The sequence below is a fragment of the Leucopleurus acutus genome (assembly GCF_964270905.1).
Source record: "Leucopleurus acutus genome assembly, chromosome: 6".
Lineage (NCBI taxonomy): Eukaryota > Metazoa > Chordata > Mammalia > Artiodactyla > Delphinidae > Leucopleurus > Leucopleurus acutus.
The window spans coordinates 91,571,634-91,591,309 of record NC_139149.1 but is presented as its reverse complement, the minus strand read 5'-3'; the positions used below and the strand labels follow the sequence as shown (position 1 = coordinate 91,591,309).

The window sequence follows — 19,676 nt, the reverse complement described above, 5'->3', positions numbered from 1 at the left end:
CATCTGAAAAGCAGAGACAATAATACTTGTGCAGGAGGCATGCCCCTGGCCTGCAAGGTGGCTTCACTGCAGACTCTTCAAGAAGCTGAACAGATGCAGTCAAACGCTGGCCTTGAACGTGAAACCTGCTGGCAACCCGCCCTCGCACAGGATGGTCCTCGTCACGGGTGCCAACAAGACTTGGCCTCATTTAAAAAGAAAAATAGTTCAGCCAATCTTTGTGGGGAAGTTTCTGAATGCGTAACTGAATTCAATTAAGACAGGAAAAAGGATTTGCCTTAATACACACAGAATGAAAAAAATCTTTTGTATTTTTTCCTCCCAAGAGCTCACTTTTCTCGCATGAAAAAAGACGTTTCGTTTGGTATATAAGGAAGATGAATTGTAAAAAAGAAAACTTAAAAGGCTTTGTATCAAGACAGGTCACATTCAAGAGCGATATTTAGGTGTTGGGTTAAAAGAACAGCTGACACAATTAAGGACTGGATGTGCAGCTTATGGTTGAAAAGAAGCTAAAGAGCATTTAATCATATGGACATTGTGTATTTTTCAAGAAATAAAACCTCCAATGTTGCTTTTCCCAGAGGGTTAGTGGAAAACGCTCTGAGACTGTTTTTTTTTTTTTTTTTTCTGTACGCGGGCCTCTCACTGCTGTGGCCTCTCCCGCTGCGGAGCACAGGCTCCGGACGCGCAGGCTCAGCGGCCATGGCTCACGGGCCCAGCCGCTCCGCGGCATGTGGGATCTTCCCGGACCGGGGCACGAACCCGTGTCCCCTGCATTTGCAGGCGGACTCTCCACCACTGCGCCACCAGGGAAGCATGACACTGTTTTTTTTTACATCGGGCTCTCTGTCCAGTTTTAATCTCCATTAGGGAAATGGGGCTCTGACCAGAATAGTATGTTTCACTTTCAAGATAGCTAGTAGTGAGCAGTGATGTATTTCCTAAACGACGGCCTGCATTGTAAGTACAGCAGAATGAAAAAAACAAAACAAAACAAAACAAAACAATTGTGGGGAGACGGCTTCAGGTTTGGGTATTTTACCTCCTTCTGTGGATGAACCTCTTTCTTCAGCATCTGTTCACCGAGATGCTTCATTCCAAAGTAAGGGAGACAATCTCATGCTAGAAGTCAATGGATCTTATTTCTAACTCACTACTATCTCTTTTAGATGGACATGACTCTTATTTCCAAAATTAGGATCTACAATCATGTCCTCGGAGAAGGCCCTAGCTTAAAATTCATAACAATTTTTTTTTTTACTGTTTTTTGGGGGGAGCTGCATCAGGTCTTAGTTGCGGCACGCAGGATCTTCATTGAGGCATTAGGGATCTTTCGTTGCAAGCACCAGCTTCTCTCTAATTGTGGTGTGCAGGCTTCTATCTAGTTGTGGCGTGGGGGTTTTCTCTCTCTAGTTGTGGCACGCGGGCTTCAGGGAGCATGGGCTCTGTAGTTTGCAGCATGCAGGCTCTCTCGTTGAAGCATGCGAGCTCAGTAGTTGTGATGCATGGGCTTAGTTGCCCCCATGGCATGTGGGATCTTAGTTCCCTGACCAGGGATCAAACCCACGTCCCCTGCACTGGAAGGCAGATTCTTTACCACTGGACCACCAGGGAAGTCCCTAAAATTCATAGCAATTTTTAAAGGATTTTTTAAATGTTTGTTTATTCTAAAGGCTTTCCTCTATCTTGGAAGATAAAGAATTTGTTTCTTAAGACAAGAAGTTCTCACTATAATAAAATACATTCAACATAAAAGGATAAAATTATTTTACTATTGAAAGTGTCTTCTCTGAGGGAGAAGAAACAGAAGTTTTGCTAAAAACACAGCATGTACTAACTGACTTCATATAGTTCTCTCTTACAGTGTTCCTAGATACTCTTCATAGAAGGCTCTAGAATACTACATCATGACCCACTCTATTCCTGTCTCTTGTTGTAATTAGCATATATATATGTCAACAAAGTTGAGATAATTGTATAACATTAAAATACGAAATGTGTGAAAAAACAGAAGAATGCATAGACACAAACACTGATACTCATTTAGAATTGATACATAAATAGAAGCTAAGAACTATAGTTCAAAAAAAATTATTTTTAATGTATATGCATAAAACGAGAAAAGTGGTTGTTCCCATTTGAAAATAGGAATATTGATTTGACCTCTAAGTTGTACTTCACTATTTGACATAATTTCTGGTTATAAGTTTTGTAAGGCTTTTCCTATTATAAATATCCTTAGTTAAAATAAAAATATACCTATTAAACATTTATTACTAAATAAATTTTTTTTTTGCCTTAATGTTATAAAAGATTGTGCTCTCAGGACAATTGCATTGGAGTAGGAATGAAAGGGAGCACTTTACTTGGCTTTTCAGTTGAGCTGAATACAGTGGTTTAAATAAAAAGAGGAAGAATAAAATTCCATCCATAATTTATATTTTTATATTTTTATTTTATATTTATATTTTATAATTTATATTTTTTGCAATAAATAAAAGACAAAACCTTACAAATATGTATGTTTATGTATTTTATGTATTTTATATTTTATATTTATATTTTATAATTTATATTTTTTGCAATAAATAAAAGACAAAATCTTACAAATATGTATTTTTAAGAACTGATTAGAAGGTTGTTTTACATTCACTAACTTGTGATTTATCTATGATATGTATATGTGTATAATTACATAGTAGGATGTTACGTCCTTAACGAAAACTTCATTACATAAGCAAATTGCTTCACTATAATAGATTGCATTTAAGGATATATAACTATAAATCAATCTTTCAGTCTGCTGGACCAATATAAGGAATAGAGCTAAAACTCACTCCTCTTCATACACATAGAGAATTATCAGGTAGAGAAAATATGCTTTCAACTCAAGGAAGGGTAACATAGTGAAAAGCCATCACTTGCAAAAGTCTCTCTTTTAAAATATATTTGAAATTATACTGGTTAGGAGGGAAAGGATAAATCATAGCTAAATTGTATTCAGAAATGCTGTTGTTTGAATTAAGAGAATGATCTGTGCTCTCTTTGTACCTATTTATAGGTTTAAAGTGTATGTATATAGGTAAGCTTGAAGTAACAATTTCCATGCATTTTACTCACTGTGTAGTAAAATATAATGTAATTTTATTTATCTGAAAATTACCTATTTCAAACTGCAAGCAGCATCCCTTTGTCCTATTATTTTGTGACTTAGTGAAGTTGCTATTTGTTATTTATATGCACATTTAATTTTTGTAGTAATGTTTATTTTTATAATAACACAATATTTGTAATATATATACAAAATTTGCAGTATCTTTGTAAAATTATATACAAAAAACAGCTTCCCCCTCTCTCTTTCTCATAACAATACTGATCTCCAAATGTGGGAGTACTGAATATAATGGGAAACCATTTGTCAGAAACCAATACTGATAATTTTCCTATAGATTATGTATTGTTCCTGGGCTAATGGAATAATCAATCATTAACTCTTTTAAAAGCTATATGATTGCCTTTCTTCTATCAAATAAATTATATGAAGACCTCATAATTTTCCTTCTGGCTAAGAAAAAATATCCAGCTGATAAAACATATGCACTAAAGTCACTGTCTTCAGGCACTTACCACATTTGGCTCCCCTGAATTGCAATGACTTCCTAAAAGTTAGATCAAAGTGAAGTACATCTTCAAAGATCAAACCACAAATCAGCTGAAACCAAAATTGCTTTGGTTCACCTCCTGGCAGAATGCCCGTATCTCAAGCTCTTCTTGGGTTTTTGGTGAAACCAAAGAAAATAGTAATGCAAGGACTGCATGGGGTAAATAAATACAGTAAGCTGGAAATATTAATATTTTCCCCAGTGAAATCTTAAGAGGAAATACACGATACTATTTTTAAAGAATACATGCTATGAAACTCCAAGGGTATAAATATGTGTTCGGTCATTGACAAGGTGCTATTAAGAGAGTATTTTATAATTTTAGTTTTATTCTCCAGTATGTTCTAATTTATTATTAGTTTCTTCATATCTAAGTTCTGTATTAAATATGTCATAAACTAGTCTCATACACACTTCAGAGGGCTCTATTAAGAATTTTTGTAACTTTTTACTTAATAGGCCAAAACTATCTTTTAAGGGTAGACAACTGTACATCTCCGTTGTATCTCCTATCTATTTCTCTTCCCAAGCACAAAATTTTAAGCTAAAATTCAGACATTTCAGAATGATAAATCATACTATAAAGTTGTACAGATCCCCTGATGAAAACATTTTTGATTAATGTAAAACCCTCAAATATATATGCTCCTTCTTCCCCCTAGGCTCTGCTCTAGCCTCTTCACTCTCAAGTCCCTAACTCTGTAACAAATAGATTTTCATCAACTAATTAATCTCCATAAAAATGCTCAGAAAAATGAAGGAAAAAATCATTTCTACTTGTAGAGAAATCTTCTAAATGTAACTGAGTAGAAAGCTATAATTCAGTTTTTGATCACTTATTTTCACAGCAAAGAATAATTATTGCACACCACAGCTTGCCAATCACTGTATAAAACATGTGGGATTCACAGAAGAACAAAACACAGTTCCAGTGATGATATTAGGTGGTGGAGACAGACCAGACCAAACACACCACTGTACTACGTAGAAAGTCCAGTAACGGTTGAGGTGCGGACAATGTGACCTTGAGAAGGGTCTGACCCAAGGTAGGCCAGAGAGCAGTACCCTGGTCCTGGAACTCAGATCGCAATCCTAGCCATCAAAACTCTCAGTCTGATACTGGGAGAATCAGAAGAATGCAAAACAATAAATATATATCCAAACCACCCTGAATCCCTTCATATTGGCTTGACAATTGCCAATCCATTAATTTTCTTTTCTATAAAACAAGACTAGACTTGAAGATCTCGAAACTCCCTTCTAACTCAATGCTAGGATTTTATCAAATAGTGTAACTATTTTATACAAATTTACAGTTGTCTGTTCTTATATGCAAAACAATGACAAAGCAATTTCAGTGTTGGCAATAACTTTCTTTTGAGTGGTCCGAACCATTCATTTCTGTGTTACACAAACCTCTGCTTTTATTCCTCCTCCCTCAAACCCATTTCAGGGGGCAAATAGTCAATAATAATTAGTGTTTAACTTCTCTTTCAGTACGAAGAGACATTTCAAGATTGATGTGTCTGTCAGTAATTTGATGGATTTTTCTTTCAATCTTTTGGAAATGAAAAGTGTAGATTGAAAGCTTTTGCTTTTCCTGAGAGTCACCTAGCTTTAGGAGGGTCACTTTACAAGTCCAACAAAACTCAGGGCTGGCTCCCTGAGTTAGAACTCTGGCCAAAACGACGCAGAAAGCCTGACTCTACTTTTCAGCTTGCTGCTATATACCTGCAGTAATCCTAAGGGACCCATTTCTCCTTAAAAAATCAAGTTGCCGACTTAAATCCCTGGCTACTGGCCCAGACACACATATGCTCTGAGAGCATCACTAGTAATATCCCAGAGGGCCTCCAAATGAAAATTTAAAATCAATTGCTTGGGCTTCCCTAGTGGCGCAGTGGTTGAGAGTCCGCCTGCCGATGCAGGGGACACGCATTCGTGCCCCGGTCCGGGAAGATCCCACATGCTGCCGAGAGGCTGGGCCCGGGAGCCATGGCCGCTGAGCCTGGAGAGGCCATGACAGTGAGAGGCCCGTGTACTGCAAAAAAAAAAAAAATCAATTGCTCTATAATACGTATTTGCCTGCTTTTCATAACATATCTAGTATATTAACCCTAGTGGAAAATCTTTACAATGAAGAGGAAGGGAGTAAACAGCAGCTCAATTGACTTTGAAACCCTTTTAACTGTAAAATTTGACTTATCCCTCTTCACTGTAGCAGCGAGAATGAAATATCTCATTTACATGAGCTTCTGTTAGGACTTTTTAAAGCCAGAAAATGCTAGAGACCAGGTTTATGTGTTTTCAAGGTTATCATTAAAGTGTTTCCTTATTTGGCATTTTTAAAAGTAACAACCCCTTATTCTCAAAGAATGGTAAACACTTTTGAGGTAATAACATATGTCCATTGAAGGAAAGTGGACTTTCTTGTAGAATACGTTTCTTTTCCCTCTTTATTCTGTTATTAAATGGGGGGGAGGGCAGGAGCATGATATAAGTTATTGAAGTATTTAGATACAATGCTCCCACTGCCTTAAAAAACTTTTAGTAAGTAATCTTAAGACACTCACCTCCTTTACTAAATTTACCTACAATTTTAGAACAATTGATCAACAACTAATTACTATCTGTCCCCTTCCATAGAAGCTCCTACCTTTATTTATTAATTCTCTGTAACTATTATTAATTAATCCTCTGTAACTATTGATATTAATATGTATATAATGTATGAATATGTTAAATATATGCCAGACCATGCTAGGTACCAGGGAGATCATGGTGACCAAAAAAAGACTTAGTTTCCACTTTCAAAAGGCTTATAATCTCATAAGGGACACAGGTATTAATAAAATAATCAATATTTAAAATAGTTCTAAAGTAATTAAGAACTGAAAGAGGTGTTCTGAGGAAAAAAGAACATGAAATGGTTCGGGTAAGGATTCCCTGAATATGTAGGATGAATTAGAGCTAACCAGAAAGAGGGAAAGTGGGTGAAAGCATGAACTAGAAGAAACTGCATAGAGCCAAAGAAAGGAGAAAGGAGGCAAATTTGAGTGAATTATGGCAAAGTGGAGACTGGTGTGAGACTAAGGAAGCAGACAAGAGTCAGACCATCTGGAACCTTGTAACCCAGGGGAAGATCTGTATTTATACCAGAAGACAAATGGGAAGCCTTATTCAGGGACATGGAAACTGATAGATTTGTGGTTTTACAAAATTAGTCTACTCCAATATGGTGGACATGTAGGAGGGCAGGTAGAGTGAATGCAGGGAAATTGGTTAGTAAGAGGTCATTAAAGCAAGACTTTGTGTTCCTTAGATAGAATAAAGGGAGAAAGACCTCATGCAAGTGGTTTGACCCTCAGGAAGGTGTTCACTTTTGGAATCCAGGTGTCTTAGTCTGGGGAGAACATGGACCAGAGAGGTAGTGTGGCCACACTCAGTCCCCCTAGCTAACCTTGGAGTTGAAAGCATAATGTGAATCGGAGCCAAGATGGAGACAGGACAGTCAAGGGTGTTGATGGGGTTGAGGTTGAAAAACTGTTGGTGAGAAAGATGAGGCCTCTTACTGATTAGATTTTGCTAGTGCCCACTGTGGTTCAGTGACATTATCTTTTTCAAACACAAGAAGGCGAAAGGGAATTATTGAAGAAAAAAAATGTTCAATGAATTTTTTTCTAAATAGGGCAGAAGAGAAGTCTCCAAGAGGGAAGAAAAAAAGTCTGTGTAATTACAGTACAGCACAGGCTCAAGCTGCTAAAGAAGACACATTAATAATGTGCCCAGCTGGATAAATATACATAAGCGCTTTGCCATATGTAAAACCTATTTTTTTTTTTTTTTTGCTTTTAAAACAGTGCCAAGGGGCATTGCTCATCTATATGACAAGCTGTTTCCAATGATCATCTCTTCCTGCAGAGCATTTGCCTCACCCAAAGCATTGTTTGGATTTTCACTTCTTTCAATTACAAGTGTTTAAATTCAAACATGCTATACTAATTTTGAACACTGAAGATTTGCTGTATTAAAAAAATATGGGATGACTAAGTTCTGAAAGCAAACATATGTGTTTGATGCAGCAAACCATAATAAAACTGGTAGGTGGGCTCTTGAGAATGTAGACCCACAGTAGAACGGAAACTCATAGTTCTTGAGCACTTATTATTATAAGCCAGGCACTCTCACATTTACTGTTTCATTTAATAGTCACCACTTGCCAGTGTGAAAAGAATTCAGTTTTCCATTTTGCAGATGAAGAAATAGAAGTGCACTGAGTTAGCTAGTAAGTGGCAATGCTGGAATTCATATCTTCCTGTGTGCAGCTGAAAGCCAAATTATTTTTATAATACTAGTCTGCAGGCATGAGCTACACTTGTTTAGGCAATTCTTAGTCTGAGCAGGAACCAAGGCACTGAAGTTTGTGTGTGTGTGTGTGTGTATAAGAGACGGAGTTAGAGAAATAGAGAAAGAAAGAGATGGAGAGACTAACAGGTTGATTGAGTGAAGGGAGGAAGCAGCATATCACTGCTTTTTCTCTTCCTAAGAAAATGGAGAAGAAAAGAAAGTAGGGCTCATTAGTCACCATCATAAACAGTATACTGTGCATACACGTACTTGAGTATGATCAAAAAAGGAGGTTTTTAAAAATGAAATATAAAAATTTGTGCCACATTAAAAACATTTGAGAGAACTAGGGATATTTAGCCTAAGGAAGAGGACTCAGAGAAGGGGTATGGTATTTATGTTCTCATCCTGGAACAACCATCCTATGGAGAAGAACTTGCACAAATGAATGAAAACTGAAAGAACACGAGCTATGGCATGACTCTAAGAAGCTCTTTCTAGCAATGAGGAAAATGTGGTAAGCTGACTTAAGAGGTAATGAGTTCCCTAACACTGGAGGAATTCAAATAAGGACTGAATGAACTCAGATCATAAATTTGTTTAAAAAGGATTCATGCATAAGTAATTGAACAAGATGATATCCAAGATCTTTTCTAACGCTCTGATTCTTATTAATCAAATTCCATGATCTGGTTCAGTCTGGGGCTCACAGTGTGGTCCTGATAGTAACATCCCCAGATGTTATCCTGGAACCTTCAGAAGCAACATATCCTGGAAATTCAGCACAACAGAGGAATGCTCCCACATGGCAGCCCCGGGTACTGGAGTAGTCAGAATGGCTCCAAGTCCCACCCACATTGCTTGGCTGCCCTGTGCCTCTGCTTCCTGTTTCCTCACCTAATAAGTAAGGGTAATGTGTATTCAGATTAAAGACATCTACATGGGATAATTGGATACAATCCATAAAACGCTTGGGCAAGGATACCGTATCATTATCTGTACAGTTTGCGCAAAGACACAAGAACCATAAAACCTGTGAGGCTGAGAGTTGAAGGGATAAACTCCCAATCAGTTGAATCCAAGGCTTTGTGTGCTTAAAAAACACTGTACTGAAAAAAATCCTCTTTTTAGTTTTCTTAAACGTTCAATGACGTTGCTTGGAGAGATATGACACAATGAATAACCAGATAAGGCTGGCCCAAATCTTAGAGCAATTCTGTTGAGAACGGACTATTCTCAAGGTAGAAGTTCACTCTTTCAAGAACCAAGTACCAAACCCCATTAGGTACAAATACAAGCATGACAAAACAGACAGGGTTGGGAGGAGGTGATGAGTTCTGGTTGGGATATAGTAAGTTTGAAGTACCAGGGGAACATTCAGGGGAAAATGTGAACCGCCAGCTGGAAATGTTAGGGATCGGGATGGGGGGGATGGGGGGGATGGGGGGGATGGGGGAAGAGGGAGCTAATACTAGAGATCCCATTTCATTGGTGGCAAAGGCAGGCACTGATAGCTGATAGAATCTAATTTTCTTCTCAAATTTTACTCTACCAGTACTTTAGACAAAATCTGTGATAGTATTCTTTGGACTAAAAACTGTTTCTTCAGAAGTGTTACAGGATTTTTATAGGCACCAGCCTGTTCAAAGTTTGACGATATTTGAGTTTATACATTAAATGATAGCTTTAAGTAATTTGGCAAGGAAATGTTCTCCACAGCCTAGAATAACTGCCAGTATTTTTGACTCTTTGTCCAGTTGTCTTAACTGGGTCTAGACATTAGAAGACCTAGGCCTTCATCAGTGACGAGGCTTGGTTTCACCATCACACTGCTCTTGGAAAACAAAGCATAGCTCATTGATGTACCTACTTAAAAAAAAAAAAAAAATCACACCTCTGGATACCATTAGAACAGAAAAGGCAAAACTCTCAAGAACTGACATGTGCCTTAAACCTCAGGGCATTTTCCAACTAAACTATTGTTTAGAATGACGAAGAAGCCATAAATTAGTGTTCACAACACTCTATAAGGAAATGAAATATATAAGTTAAATGCCAAGTAGTTACATCCTAGAGTGGAAAAAGTATTATTGTTCTTGCAATAACTTAGATTATTAGAATGGAAAGAATTTTAAAAGCCAAGTTTACTTTTCAATGTGTGCTTACTTTATAGCCATGCAATTAACTTACCTTGAAGAAAGTAGACTGGAAATTCATTTTCTGATTTTCATACAACGCCATATTTTGTGTGCCCCTCTCTTACAGTGATAGAGACTATAAAAGTTGTTTTATGAATGCATTTTGCCTTTAAAATGGGAAGAAAATATTTACAGCGAATGATATATTAGTCACCCCAATGAGATTACTCAGCTACATTTTTTATTCTATTTTGAATGTGCCTTGACAATTAAGTTTATTTTTCTTTCACTTCTATTTTTTTAAAGAAAAAAAGTATTTCTGGAATTACATAACTCATTTATTTTCTAAAGAAAAAAAAATGTCTAAGTCAGTTAACCTTTCTAGACCTTAGTCCTAACTATAAAATCTAATTATACAAGGAAAGGGACTGGATTAAATCTTCTCTAAGCCATCTTCCAGCTCTATGATTATATTAATCCATGACCTTTGGAAATAACTAAATTGCCCAATAGCAAGAGAATGGTTACAGCCCACTCATGATAAAATGCATGTAGCATTTTATGACATGACATGAACAGGGTGGGGTACAGAACAGTGTACAGTTATTCACACACACAACTATAATCATCTGTGTGTGTTAGTGTACAAACACACACACATAGACACAGCCACATACACTAATTTTAAAAAAAACACTTTCTAAAGAAAATGTTACAAAACTATTTCAGTTGTTAGGGGAATAATACAGGCAATTTTAATTTATGTCTTTGTATTTTTTAAATTTTAGTAGTTGTCTGTAATAACTTTATGTTATGATATTAGCAGATAAAGTTGTTTTTAAAAATCCATGTTGGGCTTCCCTGGTGGCGCAGTGGTTGAGAGTCCCCCTGCTGATGCAGGGGACACAGGTTCATGCCCTGGTTTGGGAGGATCCCGCGTGCCGCGGAGTGGCTGGGCCCGTGAGCCATGGCCGCTGGGCCTGCGCGTCCGGAGCCTGTGCTCTGCAACGGGAGAGGCCACAACAGTGAGAGGCCCGCGTACCGCAAAAAAAAAAAAAAAAAAAAAAAATCCATGTTATTTTAACTTTTAATATAAGCTGATTTTTTAATCTGGGCATTTTTATTACTAAAATATTAGTGATAAATATGGTATAAGTAACTGAATATAGGACAGTCAATTGAATGCTGGATTAGAAAAAATCAATCACTACTGATATCAACCAATAGTGTAAAATTCAATGTCTATAGAGTTATATCTCTGTTTACCAGTTCATTCTTTTAGGAAAACAGAAATAAGGTCTCCTCCTTCAAGCTTTCTCAAACTCTCCCCAAACAACAAATATTGCCTGATAATATTACAAAAAAAGAGTCTGTCCACAATCATTTTTCTTCCTTAAACAGCATAGTTTAAATAAATCTAAGTCATTTCATTGAAATTACTGTAAGTAATCACATGTAGGGATTTTTAACACATTAATTCAAGGGTAGGGAATAGATGGTTATGAATATTTAATGAAATCTATATTATTTTCATTCGAAGTACCTATGCCATTTACTCCTCAGAAATCAGATTAAAATTAAAGCCACGTCAACAAGAAGAAAGCTAGTCCTATCTTGGTACTGAGATGCAATGATTCATTTATTTTAGTAGGCCATTTCAATCACTCATGAAATTTGGAATGACAAAGAGTACATTCTCAAATTCCAGACTTGATATTGTAGACATATCTGTTCATGATAAAGAATAATATAGTCCATCTGCCCTGGTCATTCATTACACATTCTCAAACACTGTGATTTGAGCACCTGTAACATTCATCATGCTGAGAATTGGACGTTCCAGAATGAGGGAGATGTTTTCCTGCCTGAAACCTTGTAAGCCACCCACATGTAGGGCCCAAGAGATAGTTCAGAAGTAAGTGATCCCTATATCGACAATTTTATTTACTTCAGTAAATCTACACTCTCTAATTTGACTTACGCAAATAACAGTATTTTACAAATTTTCGAACCTTCAGTAAAGAGGTACCTACAGAGATAAGGATGGAAAAGGGATTAGAAAACTATCATAGATTATTTCAATTATTTGTTTTAGTAACAGTTTAAAAAAATGGTGTTGCAGTAGGTGACCTGTGCGGTAACTGGAGGCTAAATCTATTCCTGATTTTTCCTACAGTTTCTTTGATATAACCCCAGTTTTCTCTCTGATCCTGTGCAATTGAGTTTGTATTTCTGGATTCCAGTTTCCTGATATGTGACTAATATGGGCATTGGTCTTTTGATACATACATTTTTATGATTTTTTTACTTTAAATGTGTCATTATTGTACCTCATTGATATATATTATGTATGTTATAATAACGATTACTAATTAACTAGCATGTCTTTTAATTTTTTAAAATCCAAAAGAAAAGAATAAGTTAAAAGCTGTTTTCTCCTCAGAGGCAAATCAGAAAAAGAAGAAAAACATTCTCAGGTATCCACTGGCTGGGGAAGTCAAACCTTACTTAGAAGGGGGCCCTAAAGCACTAAAGGGGTGCATTGCTAAAAGGACACGTTTCATGAGACAATAAAAGTTAAGAAATGGTAGGAAGCTGGGTTTTATTAGTTTCTATAAAGTAAAACAAATTAGACATAGCATAACTCATCAGAACAAAATTTAAAAGACCATACTAGGGCTTCCCTGGTGGCACAGTGGTTGAGAGTCTGCCTGCCAATGCAGGGGACATGGGTTCGCACCCCGGTCCAGGAAGATCCCACATGCCGCAGAGCGGCTGGGTCCATGAGCTATGGCCGCTGAGCCTGCGCATCTGGAGCCTGTGCTCCACAACGGGAGAGGCCACAACAGTGAGAGGCCCGCGTAAAGCAAAAAAAAAAAAAAAAAAAAAAAAAAAAGGCCATACTACTAAGTGAAGAATAAGTTTGAGGTGATGAGAACCAAGTTACAGAAAGACTATATAATGATTCAGTATAAAAACAGTTTTCTTCACCCTTTCTTCCCTCTCTCCCTGCCTTTCCTCTTTTCATCATCTATCAAATAACCATTATGAGATAGATACTGAGAACACAGAACATAGAACTTGTCTTCAAGTTGCTCATGAGCGTGTGTGTGGGTTTGTCTGTGCTCACGCATGTGTGTCATTGTGCTGGGGGCTGACAGAGGAGCAGGCAAGTAAACAGATAATTACAAGTTCTTCCTCATTTAAAGGCGTTGGACTCCTGAAAGCCACCATGGTAAGCTGATCTACAACTGAAGATTTTAAAACTAAGTTGAGAGGAACAGCGCCAGAAAAAAATTAAGTAATCTCTTTAAAATATATTTATGTTTGCTAAAACCAAGAACTTTCTGAGCTGACTAATAAGATAGCCACTAGCCATGTGGAACCTTCAAAGGATGCAATTGAGGAACTAAATTTTAAGTTTCCTTTAATTTTAATTAATTCAAATTTAAGTAGCCTCTTGAGGTTAATTTTGGAAGCACAGACTTTCAAACAAAAGTTTTACTTTGAGTTATTATGAATGATTTTCTAGTAATAATTACATTTATTTAATTATTAGGTTTTATGGAGTATTATAAGTTTTTTGTTCTTACTTTCTAGTAGAACTAGTTTATATCTTTAAATTTTTCATTTTTTAATGACCCATTTAAACAATCCTACTTACCACAGCCAATGAAATTTGTTTAAAGTTATTTAAAAGATGAAAAAAGAGAGTAAGAAAGAAAAGAAATCATTCCTTCCCAGTTTACCCAGTTCATAGCTACTAAGAAAACTTTTTCTCCTTGGGATCTAAGGCACCTGAGTCAATTTATTGCACTGCAATGATTTTCTGGGGCAAACCAATGTCTCCATTATGAAACCAGAATCCACATCCAAAAGAACCAGTTTGTTCTTTATCAAACCACCCATGTTGTTTTCCCATGGATGGGTATAACATTACGTAGACTGTCACTGAGAACATTAGTCATATATTAGTAATCTCTATACATTACGATAGCCAATTTCTCTCATCTATGTATCTCTCCCTTCATTAAAGATATATTTCCAAAATTTATTGAGGAAACTATGCACATCCAAGTGCGCGCGCACACACACACACACACACACACACACCAATGAAATATCACACTTGTACTCACAAGTAAAAATATGTCACTTCATAAACACTGAAATACAATTTCTAACGAGGAGAATTTGATGCTGAGGTGAGAAAATCTGGTCTACTTATTTGTATCTCCAAGTATTTGTTTTTATAAGGGAAGTTGGAATCGTAGAATATGAATTAATCTAGCAATAGGTCTTGCTTGTTCATTGAGGCTACAATTAGTGAGCAAGGCAGACAAAAAGGGGCTGAGACCTGGATAGACTTTTCATGGACATGGGAAGATTTCAAGTACTAACAGAGGCTCCTTTGAATAGTCAGACATAACGGGCTCAAGACCTGTGGCACGTACAGCACAATCCTGTAGGCACAAGGACTAGGGCCTGGAAGTCCTCAATTGCTACCACTCAAAAATGCACGGTGGCCCGGCAGGTTGTGAATAGCAGAGAGGTTTGCCAATGAATCTCAGATATGTGCCTGTCCTGCAGGGCAGAAATAAAGGACCCCAGGGGCAAGAGAGTCCAAGGAGTATCAGCAGAGTGCTAGAGTAGAAATCAGGACACTTGAACCATAATAGAAAGCCACATGTGAAAGCCAGACAAGATCATGATTTATCTGGAGGACAAGATGATGTAATCCTGAGGCATAGAGTGATGACTTAAAGATTACCTGTATCTTTCAATTTAGGCCAGGTTGGTCTTGAATATTAGGGAATGGGTAGATACTAGGGGAGTATTTAGTGGTCCCAGTTACAGAGAGGAAGAAAGTTGCAGAGGAAAATAATGATAACAATAGTTAACACTGAATGAGCAGCTAGCGTGTGCCAGACACTGTTTTACGGCTTTCCACGTCTTATCTCACTTACTAATTACTTAACCTCAGAAAAACTTTATGATTTTTATCATCCCTGTTTCACAGATGAAGACACAGAGGTATAAGAGATTAAGTAATTTACCCAAGATTACAGCTAATAAAGAGTGGAGCCACAATCTCAACACAAGCAATCTGACTTCATAACTCATGCTTTTAATCACTACACCCTACAGATTGGACATGAGAGGGCCCAAATACTGGAAGAGAAATAAAAGTCTTATGGAGGTAAAATTAATTTCATAATACCAATAGATTGATTTAAATTTGCTTGTCATTCAAACTTGTTCAATAATTATTCATCAGGTAATGTTACCCTTAATTATTCTAAGGGTTTTACATATGTGAAATCATCTAATCTTCCCACAGTCCTATGTGATAGGTGTAATTATTACCCCTGCTTGACACATGAGGAAACTAAGATATAGAAAGGTTCAGTAACTAAACCAAAGACACTCCAGATGCTACGTTCTTGGCCAGTGACCTCTACTGCTTCTCAGGAAGGTAGAGGGTGCATTGTATTTATCATACACCTTTATAAGACTTCCAACGTGCGAAAGATAGTCTGTGTGATTTGGGGCCTAAAGATTCCAGGTTTGGGACTATAGAGCTCTACTTATATGAATTATTATTGTGATTGGTAGTAAACAAGACTGACTTGGGGGGAAATCTGTGATTCAGAATATCGTTCAGCTTTCCTGAACTCCCACTTGCTTTATTATTCCAATTCAGACACCCATCCCCTGAGCCAATCCCAACCATTTCTCAATGGGCAGTCTGACCCCTTAGTGTGAGTGAGTTCTAGTTACTGAATGATTTTGTATGGACCATATGTTGGTTGGTATTAATCTCTATATCTGTCTCCCTGTTTCCTTTGCTTCCAATATTACTTCTACCCTTTTTTAAAAATGTTTGAATCAACAGAGGGTATAGCTGGAATATATCCTATCATCTAATAGAGGTATAACTCTAAAGTCTTTGAATTGTGTCGGGGAAGTAATTTCCCTCCAGATCTTCTGTGTTGCTTTCTCTGGATAATATAGATTCTTCCACGACTCCAAACAGTGAGATGAAGACTTTGCTAACAAGTGGACTCTCACTGGGGAACCTCGTGTTCTGAGAGTCAAGCTAAGCCCTTTATAACAATTCTACTTTATTAAATGGGATTCCTGGCATCTTAACAACAGGGACTTCTGTCAGAGAGAAAAATTTTACCTGTTTATTTGTATTACTATCTTGATTCTTGACACACTAATAACCATTAGTGGTTACACAGTGTGACATTTTTTAAGTTAATAAAAAGACAAGTTTGCCAGACATAGCAAAATCAAGGAAAAAACATGCCCTGAAGATGTTTCCTTTGCAGGTGCAAGTCATTTGAATGGTTGAGATGGATAGTGGCATATTGTGGCCCATGGTTCTTAACTCACTTTGGATCATCCTAACTCAAGAAGGAAGGGCAAAGGTGGTGAGGAAACTCAATTCCCTACATCTTTAGGACACATCCTGGCCTAACCTCTCCCCCACCTCCATCCCTCACCCCCAGAACACTTCTCAAGTATCCTGCAGTTTTAAAAGAACCTTCATATGTTGCATTGAATTTGGTCTTCTCAAGGATCCTATGAAGTTTACAGAGTGGATATTCCCATCCTATTTAATGGATGAGAAATTGATGCTTGGAGAGAAGAAGTTAAATGTTCAAGTCACAGGAAAACTGGAGTTGAAACCTTCCTATTTTGGCCATGAATCCAGCACTCTTTCCATTACACTATAAGTAGCCCACTCATTCAAAAAAATTTAAACTGAAGGAATTTCTGTAGGCCACATTAGTTTGTTGTGTTTTGACATTCTTGCTTCCAAAAATGGGTGATGACATAGGGTTCTCTTGTGCATGTATGCAGTAATTTCCTGCTGGCTGGCTCACTGCTCTCTAGTTGAGATAATTCAGTCAACAGGTACCTCTCCAAAATGGGTAATTTAATATTTTACAAGACCCAGCGAAGTGCAGAACAGATATGCCAATACCCACGTAAAAGCTATTCTGGGCAGCTGCCATAAACAAACCATTCATGCTCTTCAAGATTCATTCTCTTTAAGACTCAAGGTCCTCATCTGTAAAGCCAAGAAAATAATAACTACTGCTTCAAAAGAGGTTGTAATGATTAAATGAAATAATGCATGTAAAGTACACTTTTACACAATGAAGCACTAAATAAATATTGTGATTAAGACTATCACTTATTGGTGGAGATAGGGTTCTTATTTAAATGATCCATCTGCTTTCTTTGATCTGTGTGCGTTTGTGTGTATCTGTGTGTGTGTGCACGCATGCACGTATGTATGTGTTGGGACAGGGGAAACTACTAATTTTCTTCTCCTAAAATTCCTGCAATGTGACCATTTTTCTATTCCAAAGATTAATTTCCTTTAGTAAAATAAAGTCCTTCCCAGCCCTGCCATTCTTTAATTCAATGAGCAGGGAACCAATTCTCCCAGCCTGAGACTATAATTTCTAGGCTACACTGGAAAGTTTTATAAACCATTTCAACTCACTCTGTCAAAGTGGGAAGATTCACCATTTAGCATCTCAAACGTGCCTCACGACATGAAAGAGGCCATTCAAAGAGTACTCAGAGGCATGAGAGGGACAAGATGTCCAGAAACTTAAGTGACAGTTGCTTCTTTTTATTGCTGCTTTAGATTAAAGATGCTGAGGTTTGACAATAAAACTAGGGTAAACTAACCTAACAAAATCACTATGAGAATGAAGTGAAATGTAGATCTAGTGCTTAGTAGTATGCCTGGTACTTACAACATCCAAGTAACTTCACAGTAATGCTTATAGTAGTGGTAGTGGTGATAGTAGTAGTGGTAGCAATAGTAGCAGCCGCAGCAGTAGAGTGGTAGTACTCACAAGGACGATGTCAGTAAGTTCAGAGCCAGGAGAATGATTAACAGGTAAGAATCAGAATCCAGTTATTCTCCACGAATCACCATGACCATTCTTCAGGCCTAGGATTTCTAAGCAAATGTTCTAAACATTACTGGAAGTTTTCTTTAAAATATTTATATGGCAGGGTCATCCAGCTCTAAATATATTAGAAATCTGAAGCAGCAATTTTTACTAATGCACTACATATTACAGGAGTATTTAACACTAATAATTTTTGCACTCTGTCAGGAAATCTTTCTAAAGATGCATCTATATTTCAAGCATTTGGGGATCATTAAAAGGAATGGTAAATATGGAATAAAGGTAAACAAAATTTGCTCTTCACTTTCATTATCATGAGTACAGACCTGCATTCACATAACTGTGAACAGAGCTTGAGCAATTTCAAAGATAAGACAACTTGTTAATCCATTATATTTTTACATACCTTTAAAATATGATAGTTGAGAAAGACTAAATACCAGACATAATGTAGAATAATTTCATAAAAGGAAAAACATTACCCAGGTAACCTAATCTAAATATTTCTTTGAAGCACAAAAAAGTAGAAATCCATTAACACAATTATATCAAGAAATCAAGGATGAGCAAATGGACATCCTGAACTCAAACCCACATGAAAGAGAACAGACATGATTTGATTTTAGAGAAGAAAGTTAATTCTAGTTAAGATTATGAAATAGAATTATAACCTTACTACTAACTACCAGTGTGATCTTGGACAAAGTACTTAACAGCTCCTTCTCCTCAACTTAATCATTTGTATAATAAGGTTAATAATAGTACCTATGTAACAAGGTTCTTGTAAGGAGTAAATGATTACACACATACTGGAAAAAGTGCAAGGCACAGGCTTAAACCTTATACAGTATGTAAACATTAGCTATTATCACATATTTACATATTACATGCTACTAGATATTATTATATATTGCATATTTTAAAACAGATGGCTTTATTTGAAATTTAAACAAATTTTAAGATATTTAGCACTCAGTGAATATACTGATGATTTTCTAACACATTAGTTTTATTTTTCTATAAATTTATTTATTTATTTTTGGCTGTGTTGGGTCTTCATTGCTGCACATGGGCTTTCCCTAGTTGCGGCGAGCGGGGGCTTTCTTCGTTGCGATGCACAGGCTTCTCATTGCGGTGGCTTCTCTTTGTTGCAGAGCATGGGCTCTAGGTGCACGGGCTTCAGTAGTTGTGGCTCACGGGCTCTAGAGCACAGGCTCAGCAGTTGTGGCGCACGGGCTTAATCACTCCTCAGCATGTGGGATCTTGCCAGACCGGGGCTCGAACCCATGTGCCCTGCACTGGCAGGCAGATTCTTAACCACTGTGCCACCAGGGAAGTCCTAACATATTAGTTTTAGATGAACAAAATTCTGCCTCACACCATGAAGAATATAGAATTCCTTTTTTCTGATTTTAGGATTGAGCTTTTTCACTCACTGCTAGGCTAACGGCATTAAAATTTGCTATTTTTTAAAAAAAATTCCAGTATAAGGATGACTCTATCTAGTCCCATCTGTGTATGCTACTAATGCCCGCAACAAGACAATTACTCATGTGAGAAACACTGCTTTTCAAGACATG

At 37.0% G+C, this 19,676-nt stretch overlaps 1 protein-coding gene across 1 annotated transcript in view; it reads right to left on the bottom strand.

Moving 5' to 3' along the window:
• MAP2 (microtubule associated protein 2) overlaps positions 1-19,676 on the bottom strand; it is a gene marked incomplete at its 3' end in the record, with an annotated part of 271,023 nt that overhangs the window by 224,065 nt on the left and 27,282 nt on the right. The gene's annotated exons all lie outside the window — the stretch shown is intronic.